The sequence below is a fragment of the Vidua macroura genome, chromosome 30 (assembly GCF_024509145.1).
Source record: "Vidua macroura isolate BioBank_ID:100142 chromosome 30, ASM2450914v1, whole genome shotgun sequence".
Lineage (NCBI taxonomy): Eukaryota > Metazoa > Chordata > Aves > Passeriformes > Viduidae > Vidua > Vidua macroura.
In genome coordinates this window covers 1,058,695-1,075,787 of record NC_071600.1, presented here as the reverse complement: position 1 = coordinate 1,075,787, position 17,093 = coordinate 1,058,695, and the positions used below count along the sequence as shown (strand labels likewise).

General features: G+C 51.5%; 1 long non-coding RNA gene and 2 pseudogenes across 1 annotated transcript; 1 reads left to right on the top strand and 2 right to left on the bottom strand.

Moving 5' to 3' along the window:
* LOC128820668 (uncharacterized) overlaps nucleotides 1–17,093 on the top strand; it is a 1,438,581-nt pseudogene that overhangs the window by 941,724 nt on the left and 479,764 nt on the right.
* The window catches only part of LOC128820670 (zinc finger protein 850-like), a 488,361-nt pseudogene continuing 473,737 nt past the window's right edge, over nucleotides 2,470–17,093 (bottom strand).
* LOC128820797 (uncharacterized) lies at nucleotides 14,867–15,929 on the bottom strand. Its single transcript, XR_008440955.1, has 2 exons — nucleotides 15,507–15,929; nucleotides 14,867–15,386 (listed from the first exon to the last, which is right to left on the bottom strand). It is a non-coding gene; the product is annotated as an uncharacterized LOC128820797 (long non-coding RNA).

The window sequence follows — 17,093 nt, the reverse complement described above, 5'->3', positions numbered from 1 at the left end:
TAAAATGAGTCCCATTGTCTGACTCAATCCTTTCAGGGGTACCATGCCTCCAAAGGACCTGCTTTTCAAGGCCCAGGATGGTGTTACGGGCTGTAGCATGAGACACAGGGTAGGTTTCCAACCATCCTGTGGTGGCTTCCACCACTGTGAGCACGTAGCGCTTGCCTTGGCGTGTCTGGGGCAGTGTGATGTAGTCAGTCTGCCAGGCCTCCCCATACCTGTACTTGGACCACCGTCCCCCATACCATAGGGGCTTCACTCGCTTGGCCTGTTTGATGGCAGCACACGTCTCACAGTCATGGATAACCTGAGAAATGCTGTCCATGGTTAAATCCACCCCTCGGTCTCGTGCCCACTTATAGGTGGCATCTCTGCCCTGATGGCCTGAGGCATCATGGGCCCATCGCGCTAGGAATAACTCCCCCTTGTGTTGCCAATCTAAATCTATCTTTGACACCCCTATCTTTGCAGCCTGATCTACCTGCTGATTGTTTTGCTGCTCTTCATTAGCTCTGCTTCTGGGGACATGAGCATCTACATGGCGAACCTTCACAGGTAGTTTCTCTAGCCAGGTAGCAATGTCTTTCCATTCTTCAGCAGCCCAAATTGGTTTTCCTCGACGCTGCCAGTTAGCCCCTTTCCATCTCTCCAGCCAGCCCCACAGTGCATTGGCTACCATCCATGAATCAGTGTAGAGGTAGAGCTTTGGCCACTTCTCTCTTTCAGCAATGTCCAGGGCCAGTTGAACGGGGAGGCTGAGCCCGACGGATCGCTTGAGCCCAGGAGTTCTAGGCTGCCGTGCGCTGTGCCGAGCGGGCATCCAAGCTAAGGCCGCCATCAATATGGTGACCCGCGGGGAGCCGCGGGACACCAGGTTGACTAAGGAGGGGGGATAGTGCCCAGCGTGGGAGACGGAACGCCGGACCGAGATATCAGCCGTCCAGGGAGTCTGAACTTTTAACCCTTTCCAGGAAATGAGGGCTTTGTAAAATATTGCTCCTCCTTGATTTGTAGTGGAAGAGAGACAGTATAGAGAAAGGTTATTAAATTAAATAACAGAAAGATGGTGTCCTTGGCAGTCAGGGAGAACTGAACATTTTCTAATAGAGACGTAAACAATTCGGAGGAGGAAAAGGAAAGCAAAGGCTGAAAAACCTCCTCCCCCATAAGAAATTTAGCACACAGCCACAACCACGAATTATACATTCCTGGAGCTGATAACAACATTTTTATAAGCCCCTTGCAAAGTATCACAGCCAAGCCCAGCCCGATGAATATTCTAGTTAATGCCCCTCTGCTACAAAAGCTACGTATTAGGGGCAATACCGGAGCTACTTCTGGATAAGAAAATAACTCCAGGGACCATAAAGCTATTAAAACTTCAAAGAACCCTAATGACCAGAAATAGAGGCAGGCTTTCACTCCAAATGACATTATAACTTTAAAAAGAGACATACCAATATTCCCACAAAACAGTTAGAGCCAAAATATTATTAGAATAAAGTTTTTTCCACTTTGTCTGGCCTTCCCCGTACGGGCCACCAAATTGTCGGGAAAGAAGATGAGTTCTGTTCTTGGACCCTTGGCCCCAGGGGAAAATGGGGGGGACTGCAGTCCCAAGATGAGAAGCTGAACTGTTGTATCTTTGGGTCCGTGGCAAAGCATGCTTAAAGGAGCCCTATGAGCAGTCTGTCCATGCACGGTGGTGAGAGCACTGTGAGATGGAAAGGAGAGGGTCACACAGGCAGATTTTCTCCGGGCGGTTGCCATGTGTGACAGGGAAACACAGGGTGTGGCAACTGTGTTTCCTGGGGGGGTCTGTGGTGCAAGAGAGACTTCTCTCTCCCTTGATAGTTTGAGTATTGATTTTCTGAAGGGTGGTAATTTGATCAGGAATCCCGGGTGATGTTTCATGGTGGGTGTTTTTGGAAATTGGGAGGAGGAGGGGTGTTTTAAAAGGTCTTCATCCTGGATTTAGTTTATGTGTTTTTTGTGTTAGTAGTAGTTTAATAAAGTTTTTTTTCCCCTTTGTTATTAAGCTTGGGCCTGCTCTGCTCTGTTCCTGATAACATCTCACAGCATTTATTTAGGGAAGGTGCATTTTCATGGGGGCGCTGGCATTGCGCCAGTGTCAAACCATGACATTCAGGAATGGGATTCCCCAATTTCCTGCTCCCGCTAAAACCGTGCTGCCGCTCGCTGCCCTCCCTCCTCCCATGGAAAGCACAAAAGGCAAAGATCCTGGGCTGGGATAAGAACAATTTACTTGGAACAGCAACAAGACAAGGAACAAACAGGAACAGAAACAATACTGATAACAGAATGGATAAGAAAAACTATTTACAGGGAAAACTACATCACCACTGACTGGCTCTTCCCAGCCATGCATTTCCTCCTGCCTGGAACAGACACCCTTCTCCTCAGGGAGAGAGAGAGAGAGAGAGAGAGAGAGAGAGAGAGAGTCCCTTTCCTGCCCCTGGAAATGACCTGAGGTGGGAGTGAATGTAATGATAGGGCCATGGCCAGACCCTCATGTTCTTCAATCCCAAACCATTTCATTGGCAGGGGTAGGAAAAGGGAATGATCTCTTCCCAGCATGGATCACAGGGAACATGGATCACCAGAGCTCTTCCCAACATGGGCTCTCCCATGGGGGATGGAGCTGGAACAGTTCATGAAGCTCCTCCTGCAGTTGAGGCACCTGCAGGGCTTCCCTTACTTGTGCCTCTGTTCATGTCGGGTCAAGTGAGAGCTCCTGGAGAAGCTCTTCCCACACCGGGGACAGTCGTAGGGCCTGTCCCTGGTGTGGATGCGCTGGTGCCTGATGAGGTGGGATTTTTGCTTGAAGCTCTTCCTGCAGTGCAGGCAGTGGAAGGGCCTCTCCCCAGTGTGAATCCGCTGGTGCTTGAGAAGAACGGAGCTGGTCTGAAAGCTCTTCTGACACTCAGGACACTCATAGGGCCTCTCGCCAGTGTGGATCCTTTGGTGGATGATCAGGTAGGACCTCTGGCCAAAGCCCTTCCCACATTCCCCACATTTGTATGGCCTTTCCCCAGTGTGGATGTTCTGGTGCTGGATCAAGTGGGACCTTCGGCTGAAGCTCTTCCCACATTGCTCACACAAGTATGGTCTTTCCCCAGTGTGGATGTTCTGGTGCTGGATCAAGTGGGACCTTCGGCTGAAGCTCTTCCCACATTCCCCACACTCGTAGGGCCTCTCCCCAGTGTGGATGCGTTGGTGGACGACAACGGCAGAGCTGTAGCTGAAGCCCTTCCCACACTCCCCACACCTGAAGGGCCATTCCCCGGTGTGGATCATCTGGTGTTGCTTCAGATTGTTGCTCTTCTTGAAGCTCTTCCCACACTCCAAGCATTTGTAGGGCTTCTCCCCATGGTGAACCTGCTCATGGACCACCAGCTCTGAGCTCTGACTGGAGCTCTGTCCACCTTTCTGGCACAGGGTGGGTCTTTCCTCCTCAGAACACCCTGGGCTGGGCTTGGAGCCCCTCCTTCTGCGGGATCTCTGGGGATTTTCCTCCCCGTTGGATTCCTGTGCCATGGAGCTGCTCAAAACGGCCTCTGCCATGAGGTTCTGCCGTGGGGATTTGTCCTCCCTGGTCTTCATCCTCAGCTCCTTGCCTGGGGCAGGAAGGTCAAGGAGAAGATGGGATTTGCCTCCGTGCCAGAGGGAAGGGGAAGGAGATCCCCCCAGTGCGTCCCCGGCAGGACGGCGTCGGCAGTGGGGTTGTCCTGCAGCCGGGGGCTGTGCTGGGCTGGGAGATGGAGCAGGAGAGAGGGGGAAAGGGGCACTGACTTCCTCCTCACCTGCCAGGGTGTCCCAGGGCTCCTTCCTCTTCCTCCCAGCATCCTCCTCCATCTGGCAAAGGTTTGGGGATGGGAAATTCTGTTCTGGGAAAAAAACAAGGGGTGAGCACATTGAGTTATGTACTTTGAGCAAAGTGGTTGGTTTGGTGCAAAGCAGGAGGAGCATTTATGCCAGAATTACAATTTAATCAGAAAATTAGGATCAAGGCAATGGTCCAGAAACACTGGCTTAATCTGACCGAGTCAGGATATATCCTGACACCCCGTTGGTCCGGGAGGTGGTAGCAGTCTGATGAATTGGTGGCTGCAGTCCTGTTGGAGTGATGAACGTGATTCTGTCAAAGCGGGGATCCTGTAGAAGGGTCTGGTCTTCCTCTGAAGGTCCAGTGGTGCTTATGGAGCTCTTGTCCTCTAGGAATCCAGTAGGCAAGGTGCTCCTGGTGTTGCAAGGGTGAGATTATATGCAGGTAGGAATGCTTGGTTCCTCCCCCTGGGCGGAGCATCCCACAATGGGATGATGTAATTTTATCAGTCCTGCAGTGACACTCAATGGCCCATTAACAGAAGATGGCCCCTGGAGGGCGTTATCAGGGCTGAGTCATGGCAGAGATAAAGAACACTGCCCCACCTGTTTATCACAGTTCATGAAGATGGTGACTGAAAACACACTTTTGGTTACATCTTACATTATCACCTGAAACAGTGAGGCAATCCCTGCTCGGGGTGGGGGGGTGAACACCACCCCCCTTACCCAAACTGGCTCAGGTGTAAAACCCCCACCCTGGGAAGGCCCCGCACACAGGGGACAATGTCACACTTGCCCTGCCCCAGGGGAGGTCTCTGTCCCTGTCACTCCCTTGCTCTCCCCCCTTTTTCTCTTTCTTTCCATCTCTCTCTCTCTACCTCACATTTACTGTTCAATAAAATCCACTTGGGATTTGGTCTCGTTAGCACCTTAATTGGGGCAGAGGCACCTCTAACAATTTTGTTAACCAGATTGCAGCATTATTTTGCAGAGATTTTAGGCGCTATTGTCTGACCCCAAGTGCCTTTGACAACAGCATGGTTCCCTCCTCTGAGGAGGTTCTGTCTCTTTCTGGAGGAACTCTTGGAAACTTGGATGCAGCTTCCGCTGAGGGACTTGTGGGAGAACTTATGAGGAAAATGGCTGCTGTGGGTGGCCAGTGTAAAGAACATATTTTGTTGTCCTTCCTTCAAAAGTTTGTTAAAATCATTGGAGGAAAGGGAGCAAATGATACCAGCAAGACTGACAAGGATCATTCACCACAAGTTGAGGAACACAAGGCTGCTAAAAGTCCTACAAAAAGCCCAGCTCAAGTAGCTAAATTCCCGAATAACTCCCAAATTCATAGGTTTGTGGGCTTTGCCAAATGTGAGAATCATTGTTTTCTTCGTCCCTGTGTACCTTTGTGACAGATACACAGAGCTTTCCCTTCCTTTTAATAATCTGTATTGGGCCAAATTTCTACTTTTGTGTTATCGGAACCTGCCCGCAGCTGAGCTGGAGCTGTGCAGGAACTGATGAATTTTGGAATTGCCACAGAATTGCTTCTCTTGTCAGTTTATTCATGTTTGGGATTTGTTTGCGTTTCCATCACAAGTGACTTGTGGGAAGAGCAAATATTCCTCAAGGCATTTTTTGTAGGATTAAGTGTGATTTCTGCCGAGTCTATTTTGTCCAGTGCCCGGGGGATGCTCACGGGGTCTCTGTGCCTCTTGCCCAGGGGGATGCCTTGGAGGGGCTTGGATAGGTTGTCCCTTCCCCTGTTACCCCTGGCCATTTCCCTGTCACCCCAGGCCATTGCCCAGGGGGTCTCCATCATTCTCACCCCAGGGAATGCCTGGGGGGTTCTCCCTACTGCTCACCCCTCTGCCAGGGGAGTGCTCCAGGGAGTCTCTGTCCCTCTCAGCCCAGGGGGTGCTCAGCAGTGGAAACAGGGTATTTTACAGGGTAAATGTTACAGGGTAGAAATCCATTTGTATTTAGGTGAAATGTGCTGCTTTGAATCATTAGTAGCTGGCCAGCATAGGTAAAATATGCTGTTTAGTCTGCTAGTTCTGCTGCTGAAATGCAGATGAAATATTTATCCCCTCAAATCCTGCAAGGAGTTGTAGAGACTGTATGTTTATTACAGCGCTGGGCACATGTGGGGATTGTTCCCCTTCAAAGGACATGCACGCCCCTGTGTAAGAGACGGTCCCAAGTTCCCCTCATTTTTGCCACATGTTTGCTGCAGTGGCAGAGACTGAGTTCCTGGAGACCCCGACTGGAGTTCCGGCTTGGAGAGGTGGATGATTAGTTTTGCAGGTGTATTTGCTGTACCACCTCAGACCACTGCTTCGAGCAGGGCCTGGCAAGGATCTGGCAAGGAGCGGCTTGTTCTATGTGCTTACATCTGTTTCAGGATACCTGCTCAACCCATGAATTTTCCCACCTCTTGGCCAAATGAACTTTCTGGGGTAACTCTGGTGATCTCCCACAGAAGACCCCTCATCTGCCTCATGACCACTGTGACGGATGGAGATTGAAGCCCCTCCCAAGGACTGAGACTGAGACCCTTACCACAGGGAGGAGGGCTGACCTGATCAATGCGAGATGTTTGCCCAGGCGTGGGCGATGGACCAAGAAGACAATGGCTCTCGCTCACGGCTGATAACATGACCTGTTCCTTCTCGGTGCCTTCAATGGACATTCATTGTCTTTTGCCTGTTCCCCCCTTCCACAGAGGACTATAAAAGACCCCTGAGATAACCAAGATTTTGAGATTTTCTATCCTTTATTTCCTTTCTGTCCCCTCCATTGCTTTGCTGTTGGCACTATATAATAAAGGTGCATTTGCTGTGATGAAACTCATGATCCCCGTCTGTTTGCCTTTTTGCCCTCCTAGGATTGGTAAACAAGCCATCACAACACCCCGCTCCTCCAAGCGGATTGTGACATTCCCTTCGCGGGCAGGGTCCCTTCCTACCCCAATACTTGCGGGATTCTGTCAGGGACTCGCTTCCCTTTCCTTCCTCCCTCTGCTTCCAGCTGGAAATGTGCTGGGAAATGCCTGGCAAATCCATCTTTGGTGCGTGCTTTGGGAGCTCACACAGCTGCTGCACCTTGCCTCAGGAATGCCCCTCTGGGATCCATGGCACACGCTCCCAGGGGCTGGAATTCCAGTTCCCAGCCAGGAAAAGTTCTTCCTGCCCTTGAAGGCAAAGCTCTTAACAAGGAGCAAGACGCCAAGTGGAGCAAGATCCTACAGTGACATTTCACTGCCAGCCTTCAAAACTTCACCCATGGTGGTTGTAGGCCCTGGATTGGGAATGAAATCCGGGTAGGGTCTTTGCTGGGAGCTGCCCTGGGTCAAGGGAGACACTGAGAGAGAAACAGAGCAGGCAGAGAGAGGCAGGAGAGAAAGGAGGACACAAACAAAATCAGCTGAGAAGGTGGCACTCTGTAAACAGAACTGCAACTGACTGAAAAGGAATGCGATGGAAAGAAGTAATATTGTAGCTTTATTTCCAATCAAAATACAATTTCCTCCCTTTCTCACAGACCTCCTCCCGGTGTCATTCAGCAGGGCTGTCAGAAAGTTCTTCATTCTGAGTGGATGTTCCAGGCTGCAGCCACAAGGAAACAGGGAATGGGGACTTTCCTGCTCCGGGGGAGTTTGACATCCTCAGCTGAGGAGAGGAGGAGGACAGCTGGGCTTCACCCTTCCTTAGTAAAGAGGTGTGGGGGAAATCGCTCACCATGTCTGCAGCTGCTCCCACAGGGATGTGAAGGCTGATCCCAGAGCCCCAAGGGTCACATTGAGGGCTGCCCTCAGGGAATGCTCACCTGATATTGAGGGGCAGTGTGGGAGCACCTGGATCTCAGAGCACCCAGCTGCCCCCATGTTTGGAGGTGCCTGAGGAGGGCTGGGACCATGCCAGGGACATCCTGCAGTGACATCCCCCCTGTCCCGCTCTGCGTGCGCTCAGTCCCAAACCTGACCCTGATCCTGGTCTCAATCTCACTCCACGTTTAGACACACTCACAGTTCTGTATTTAATCTCATCCCAGTGCCAGACTCGTCTAGCCCCAGACCCAATCCCAACCCCAGCCCTAAAGCCAATCCCATGTCTAGCCTTAACCCTAGTCCCAGCTCTAATCCAAACCTCAGCCCCAGCCCCAACCCCAGCCCCAATTCCAGCCCCTTCCTAAATCCTCAGTCCAAACAAAATCCCAGGTTCAGCCCTTCTGGGGGTTTGGGGGTGTCTCTGTCCCTCTGACCCCGATGATGTTTGGGCAGGGTCACAGCAGGGTTGAGAGGGACAGAGACCCCCCCGGCCTCCCCAGGGATGAGAAGGTCCGAGAGCCCCCCCAGCCCCGAGCACCCTCAGCAGTGAGAGGGACACAGAGCCCCTGGTCCCCAGCCCTGCACAGGCATTCCCTGAGGCCAGAGGGATGGAATCCCGCTGAGCATCCCCCAGGGTGAGGGGACAGAGACCCCCGAGCATCCCCTTGGCTGAGAGGGAGAGAGACTGCCCGGAGCACCCCCTGGCACAGGGTGAGAGGGAGGGAGACCCCCCAGGCATTCCCTGGGGTGAGAACGATGCAGACACCCTGGGGAATGGCCTGGGGTGACAGGGACAGGGACAACCCATCCAAGCCCCTCCCAAGCATCTGCTAGGGTGAGAGTAACAGAGTCCCCTCAGGCACCCCCGGGGGACCAGACAAAATAAACTTGCCAGAAATCAAATTAAACTCTGCATAAAACGCCTTGAGGAATATTTGCTCTTCCCACAAGTCACTTGTGATGGAAACGCAAACAAATCCCAAACATGAATAAACTGACAAGAGAAGCAATTCTGTGGCAATTCCAAAATTCATCAGTTCCTGCACAGCTCCAGCTCAGCTGCTGGCAGGTTCTGATAAAAGAAAAGTGGAAATTTGGCCCAATACTGATCATTAAAAGGAAGGGAAAGCTCTGTGTATCTGTCACAAAGGTGACAGGGACGAAGAAAATAATGTTTCTCACATTTGGCAAAGGCCTCAAACCTATGAATTCGGGAGTTAGTCAGGAGTTTAGCTACTTGAGCTGGGCTTCTTGGAGGACTTTTAGCAGCCTTGTGTTCCTCAACTTGGGGTGAACAATGTCAGTCTTGCTGGTATCATTTGCTCCCTTTCCTCCAGGGATTTTAACAAATTTTTGAAGGAAGGACAACAAAATATTTTGTTTACACTGGCCACCCACAACAGCCACTTTCCTCATAAGTTCTCCCACAAGTCCCTCAGAGGAAGCTGTGTCCAAGTTTCCAAGAATTCCTCCAGAAAGAACAAGTTCCTGAGAAGAGGGAACAATGCGGTTGTCAAAGGCACTTGGGGTCAGACAACTGTGCTGTGAAGTCACTGAGCCAAAATAATGCTGCAATCTGGTTAATAAAATTGTTAGAGAGATGCCTCTGCCCCAATTAAGGTGCTAACGAGACCAAATCCCACATGGATTTTATTGAACAGTAAATGTGAGGTAGAGAGAGAGAGATGGAAAGAAAGAGCAAAGAGGGGAGAGCAAGGGAGTGACAGAGACAGAGACCTCCCCTGGGGCAGGGCAAGGGTGATATTGTCCCCTGTGTGCGGGGCCTTCCCAGGGCGGGGGTTTTACACCTGAGCCAGTTTGGGTAAGGGGGGTGGTGTTCACCCCCCACCCCGAGCAGGGATTGCCTCCCTGTTTCAAGTGACAATGTAAGATGTAACCAAAAATGTGTTTTCAATCACCATCTTCATGAACTGTGATAAAGAGGGGGGGCAGTGTTCTTTATCTCTGCCATGACTCAGCCCTGATAACGCCCTCCAGGGGCCATCTTCTGTTAATGGGCCATTGAGTGTCACTGCAGGACTGATAAAATTACATCATCCCATTGTGGGATGCTCCGCCCAGGGGGAGGAACCAAGCATTCCTACCTGCATATAATCTCACCTTTGCAACACCAGGAGCACCTTGCCTACTGGATTCCCAGAGGACAAGAGCTCCATAAGCACCACTGGACCTTCAGAGGAAGACCAGACCCTTCTACAGGATCCCTGCTTTGACAGAATCACGTTCATCACTCCAGCCGGACTGCAGCCACCATTTCATCAGACTGCTACCACCTCCCTGCCCAACGGGGTGTCAGGTTATATCCTGACTCTGTCAGATTAAACCAGTGTTTCTGGATCATGGCCTTGATTTAATTTTCTTATTCAATTGCAATTCTGGCATAGATTCTCTCCCTGGTTTGCCTTCAAAGCAGTAGAAAACTCAATGTACTCCTCCCTTGTTTTCCTCCCAAAACAGAATTTCCCATCTGCAAGCATTTGTGAAATGGAGGAGGATTCTGGGAGGAAGAGGAAGGAGTCCTGGGACACCCAGGCAGGTGAGGAGGAAGTCAGTGCCCCTTTCCCCCTCTCTCCTGCTCCATCTCCCCCATGTCCTCCATGGCCCCCGGCTGCAGGACAACCCCACTGCCGACGCCGTCCTGCCGGGGACGCACTGGGGGGATCTCCTTCCCCTTCCCTCTGGCACGGAGGCAAATTCCATCCTCTCCTTGTCCTTCCTCCCCCAGACAAGGAGCTGAGGATGGAGACCAGGGAGGATAAATCCCCACGACAGAACCTCGTGGAAGAGGCCGTTTTGAGCAGCTCCATGGCACAGGAATCCAACGGGGAGGAAAATCCCCAGAGATCTTGCAGGAGGAGGGGCTCCAAGCCCAGCCCAGGGTGTTCTGAGGAGGAAAGACCCACCCTGTGCCAGGAAGGTGGACAGAGCTCCAGTCAGAGCTCAGAGCTGGTGGTCCATGAGCAGCTTCACCATGGGGAAAAGCCCTACAAGTGCTTGGAGTGTGGGAAGAGCTTCAGGAAGAACTCCCACCTGATCAGCCACCAGATGATCCACACCGGGGAATGGCCCTACGAGTGTGGGGAGTGTGGGAAGGGCTTCAGCTACAGCTCGGCCCTCATCACCCACCAACGTATCCACACCGGGGAGAGACCTTATGAGTGTCCTGAGTGTCAGAAGAGATTTTGGAGCAGGTCTGATCTTCTCAAGCACCAGCGGATTCACACCGGGGAGAGGCCCTTCCATTGCCGTGACTGCAGGAAGGGCTTCAAGCAAAACTCCCACCTCGTCAGGCACCGGCGCATCCACACCAGGGACAGGCCCTACAAGTGTCCCCAGTGTGGGAAGAGCTTTTCCAGGAGCTTTCACATGACCCGACACCAACAGAGGCACTGTGGTAGTGCGTGGCTACGCAGAAGGAGCAGAAGGCTTTGTGAATTGGAAGTTGGAGTTTCTGTTTCCTAAATATGGGGTTGGAGTTTCTCTTATGTATTTTTACGTGTATTTACCCTTCCCCCTGAAGCTATTCCCATTGGATTTCACCTGTAATGTATTCATTCTGGGCATTGTGTCTATTGGTTTTACCTTACCTCTTATATTCCCTATAAAACCTGTAAGTCAACCCCCTCCCGGGGTCACTTGTTCATGCGGTGTTCGAGCAAATACAACCTACTTCGGACGACACACAAGTGTCCAATGTCTTGGGTCTCTTTATCTCGGTCATGGTAGCGCTCTCTAAATAGCTCTGTCTGTATCAAACGAACCCCAAAGGTTGGTTGTTGCTTCTCTTCGAGTTGTCCCAGAAGCGCTGGCCAGCACCCCGGGAAAGAGGAGCCGGGTGGAAACAAAGAAGTCGGAGAGAATGCGACAAGTGGTGCCACATCGTGTGGCCCTGATACGGCGGCTGTTTTTAAAGCGTGACAGAGAGTGCTCCGCTCGGAGCTTCTCCAGACGCTGTTTCCCACCACCGTCACTGCCGAAGACACAGCCGCTGACGCCACCACCGCTGACCCGTCGGAGCCACAGTCAAACCGGAGGGGAGAAGTTCCCGAACCACGCCTGTCCTGGGGGTTCACGTCTCTCATGCCCGGCTCGCAGCCCTATCGCCGCTGAGAAGCTGTTCCGGTTCCTGTCCGGTTCTGTTTTCAGGGGGGGAGAAGACGCGACTTCCGCACACCCCGGAAGACGGCTTCAGACTGGGAACCGCTGCTGTGTTTTGTTTGTTGTTTTCTAAGAGTCAGCGGTTTGGTAAGTTCCAATTCTGGAGCGGGAAGGGCCTGGCTAGGGAAATCTTACTTGATGGAGGCACCCCCGTTCCTGAGGAGGGAAAGGGCACGTGGCGTGCAGCGTGCGGGGTGCCGCCATCAGTTTTTAGACCTTTTCAGTTTTTTTCTTTGTTTTTTTTTTTTTTTTTTTCTGGCAGGCGGGTGAGGCTTGCTGGTGGGCAGAATGGGTGGGAAATTGTCCACACAGCAGAAAGAGATTTATAACCAAGTAAAAGGAACCCTGAGAGAGTCAGGAGAAAGTTTTTCTAAGAGTTTTGTGAAAAAAATTTCCAAGTGGATTGTTTTAACTTTTCCAAACATCTCAGCTCAGGATGTGAGGCAGAAGGTTTTTTGGAAGGGGGTTGGCACCGCTTTAACAGAAGGCACCAAGAAGGGGGATCCTTCAGTGAAGGAAGGCTTCATGAGGATCTTTTTGTTAGTTTATGACATTGTTAAAGAGGACGCAGACAGTCGGGAAACGCGGGAAACTGAAAAGAGCCCATCTGCTTTATTTCCCCCATCTCCCCGACCCCCACGGTCTGAAAATGCTAATCACTCTGCTGAAACCTCAGTTTCTAACCCCTTTCCTGATCCCTTTCACAGTTCTGGCTGTTCCCAAAGATGCTGTACCCCTTCTAACCCCTTCCCTCAACCCCCACGAGAAGACCCCCCACAAGATGGCGGCAGCTGCGTGGCGGGGGTCTTTGTCCCATCTCAAGATACCCAGGGCGGCGCGGCAAGGACTCCTCCTTCCCAGAATTCCTTCATACCCCCCCCCCCCCCCGCCAGTCCCTGACCCTCCTTCCCTTTGTCCTGACCCCTCCTCCTCCTCTCTTGCAGCAGACCAAACCCCTCCCAGGTGCTATTGCGGGTCTCCACCCACAGCACCGCCCCTCCAGGTGGTTCCTTCAGCTCCACCCCTCGAGGTTCCATCACCCGATCCCGCCCCGCTCCACACAGCATCACCAACCTCAGCCACTCCCACACAAACCTCCACCCCCGAGCCTCCGGACCCTGCCCACCCCCCTCCTGTTTCCCAAGGCCCAGCCTCTGGTTCCCATAGCGAAAGGAAAGGCGGGGGAGCTGGGGCCGAGAAACAGAAAGCAGGCAGAGATTCAGATTCCCTGTTCCTAGCTCCAGTGTTATACAATGCAAGAGGACAAAACCCCAGGTGGGAACCACTTTCATACGAAAGCATAAAGGAACTCCGCAAAACAAAACGTGAATTTGGACAAAAAAAGTGAATTTTTTAGGAGCATGTTAAAAGCAACTTTCAATTCTAACAGCGGAGTTCCTGCTGATTTAAAGCACTTGCCCAGTTGCTTGCTCCCTCCATCAGAATACAGAATGTGGGAAAGAACTTGGAAAAGGTTTGCAGGAGACCTTCTTCCAGGAATTTTGCAGAGTCCTGATTATGCAAAAGATATAGAGGATGATGAGATCACCCGCGAACATCTTGTGGGTGAAGGGGATTGGAACCAAGGCAAAAAACAAGCAGCAGGGATTCCAAAACCAGTGTTAGATCTCACAAAAGACGCAGCAGAACGGGCATTTCTTAGTATGCCCTCAAAGGAACCTATAATACCTTATATCGCTCTCAAGCAATCTGTTTCAGAGCCATTCATGGATTTTGTTGATCCAGTGAGAGACACGGTCGAGAAAAAGGTGGAAGGGCAAGAAGCACGAGACGAAATCACGTTTGAAATTGTCACCACAAATGCAAATGAAGCCTGTCGGCGAGTTATCATGTCTCTTCCAGCATCCTCTCCTCTACCTACGCTGGATCGGCTCATCGAGGAGTGCACAAGAAAAGCCACCCTGATGGCAGAGGACTTGGTGAAAAGTCCTCAGGTAAAAGTGGTTGCTCTGACATTGGCAACCCCAAAAACTCCAACATCGAGTTCTCCTCCTCCCAAACGCAGGTGTTATTACTGCAGTGAGGAAGGCCATCTCATCAGCCAGTGCCCCTTTCGGGGGACAGCGCCTCCTCAGGGGGGAGGGGTGCGGGGAGAATTATCCAACCAGCAAAAAAACTAATTGGGGAGCGCAGACCTACCCTGCGTGATGATACAAATGGGGTGGGTCAGGGGCGTGTTGGAGACCCCACAGATGACGCAGTGGCGTCAAACAGGAAACACCGCAAGGGAGGAAGAGAACCCTAATTCCTGTTTTTCCTTTATACTAGCAGAATTTTTATAGTTAGTTTACCCTGTTGTATGGTTTCATTTTTCTTTCAGACTAGCAGGATGTCAATTCCTACATTCCTGCTCCTCATTTGGCTCCAGAAAAGCAGGAGAATGAGGACTGGTTCAAGGGCATGTTTAAGGGCTAGGATCTTTCTGGGTAGGTGTTGTCCCTTCTAAAGGACATTTGTTATTTTGTAGTTGCAATTTTTTTAATTTTGCTATCATTTGGGATTTTTAAGCGAATAATTTTTAGCATTGCTTCCTCCAAGTTTGCAGCCTCCGCATCTGTCATAGTTGCTGCTGCCACCAGGGGAGGAGAATGATGGGAAGATGGAAAACAAAACAACACTGCAGTTTGATAGCCTCAGTTTCTCCTTCCCCCAAAGCTCCGTTCATTTAATTAAACAAAAAAAGAGGGAGATGTTGCAGTGTACAGCTACGCAAACGGAGCAAAAAGGCTTTGTGAATTTGAAATGGGAGTTTCTGTTTCCTAAACCTAAACCTGGAGTTTCTATTCTGTATTTTTACGTGTATTCATCCTTCCCCCTGAAGCTATTCCCATTGGATTTTACCTATAATGTATTCACACTGGGCATTGTTCTATTGGTTTCACCTTATCTCTTATTTTCCCCTATAAAACCTGTGTCTGGAACCCAGACCATTGTCACTTGTACGTGCGGCGTTCGAGCAAATACAACCTACTTTGGACTGCACAACAAGTGTCCAATCTCTTGAGTCTCTTTATTCCGGTCTTGATCGCACTCTCTAAACAGCTCTGTCTGTATCAAAAGAACCACAAAGGTGTTTGTCGCTTCTCTCCGGCTGCTCCCGGAAGCGCCTGGCCAGCACCCCGGGAAAGAAGAGCCGGGCAAAAACAAGGAAGTTGGAGAGAAAAGAAGCAACAGGGCTGCTTCTAACCTGCCCCGAAGCACTGGGGCTCTGGGCTTTCCTTCCTATGGGAGAGAACTGTCGTTCTCCTCCAGGGTTCCTTGGCCAAAACTGGGATTCCACTTCCAAAACTCCGTACATCCAAGGATTGCTCCCCAGTGAAAGCAGCCAGGACAGAAAGGTCTGTCTGCCCTTGGCCTCTTGGGGGTGCCTCTCACCTGCTTTCAAAACACTGGGACTCAGTGCTTTCCTTCCAGTGAAAAAGAACCGTCCTTCTTCTCAAGTTATCCATGGTCAAAATTGAGATTCCTCCTCCTAAATTCCATATATCCAAGGTTTCCTCCATGACAAAAGCTGCCAGGACAAACGGGTCTATCTGGCTTGGCCTCCCAAGAGCCACCTCTCTCTTCTTCGGCCTTTGAAATTCTTGGTCTCTGTGCTTTCCTTCCTACAGAAAAGAACCGTCCTTCTTACCTGTGCAGAAATGGCTGAAAATGGGGATCCACCTCCCAGATTCCCTATATCCAAGGGTTACTTTTAGATAAAAGCTACCAGGACAGAGAGTTCTGGCTGCCTTAGGCCTCTAATGGCTGCCTTTCATCTGCCCCTCAAACACCGTTGTTCTGTGCTTTCCTTCCTATGGAACAGAAATGTCCTCCTCCTCCAGGTGTCCATGTATGAAATTGGGATTCCACCTCTAAAATTCCCTATATCCAAGGGTTGCTCCCAGCCAAAATCTGCCAGTACCGTCAAGTCTGGCTGGCCCTGGCCTCTGGTGGCTGCCCCTGCCACACTGGGGCTTGGTTCTTTCCTTCCCATGGAGATCCCTGTGACACTGTGGGGACCTCATGGAACCAAGGGGATCATTGTGGCACCACGGGAGCCCATGGAACCAAGGGGCCATGGTGACACTGTGGGGCTTCATGGACCCAGAGATCATTATGACTCCGTGGGGCCTGATGGAACCATAGAGACCATGAGGACCCTTCAGGGCCTCGTGTCACCAAGGGGGCATTGTGACACCTCAGGGCCTCCTGGGAGCAAGGGACCATTGGGACACTGTGGGGGCCCATGGAACCGAGGGAACATAGAACAGCTCTGGCTGGCTTGGCCTCCCAGGGGCAACCTGACAGGTCTGGCTGATGTTGGAATGCCAAGGGCTGCCTCTCATCAGCTCCTGGAGCACTGGGGCTCTGTGCTTTCCTTGCTATGGGAAAGAACTGTCCATCTTTCCAGATGCCCATTGCCAAAATTGGTACCCTCCCAAAAAAGTTTCCTATTTCTAAGAGTATCTCTCAGAAAAAAACCTGCCAGCTCTGGCTGGCCTTGCCTTCCAGTGGTCACCTCTCATCTGCCCCTGAAACACAGGGATTCTGTTCCTTCATTGCCATGGAAAAGACCTGGCTTTCAGGTCCAGGGTCCATGGCCAAAATTAGAATTTGGCTTCCCAAATTCCATATATCCAAGGAATGCTCCTACAGAAAAGTAGACAGGACAGACAGGTCAGGCTGGCCCTGTTCTCTAGTGATTTTCTTAGACTATGAGCTGAATGTTTTCATGTGGAAACACCTTGGAGAGGGAGAGATCTACCAAGGTGGGATTTTGAGGCCTCAGGCACATGACCACTACATATGGACAAAGGAGCTCTGTGCTCTGTGCTGTTGTGGTGTTTTTGCATCATGGAAGTGATGTCCAAAGAGAAGCTGCTAGCAGTTTCCTCCATGTCTGACAAGAAAACAATCAGTAATTAGCTTTGAGAGCTGATAATCTGTTAAAGCACTAAGGAAACTGCACACACCTCTGTGAAGACACAAGTTAAAGAGGAAGAAGCCTGGCTGGGTCTCTTTCCCTTCTGGCCAGCACAGAGGTGCCAAGGCCGGGCCAGCCCCCGTCTGGGCCGGGGCGGGCCGGGCGGCTCCTGCCGTGGGGCCGGGCCCCTTCCCAGGGAGCCCGCCAGGCCCCATCGGCTGCCGGGCAGGGGAGGGGAGGCCGCGGGGCCGAGGCCGGGCCGGGCCGTGGCTGCGCTTGCTGACATCTGGCCGCTGCCGAGCCCTGCCCCGC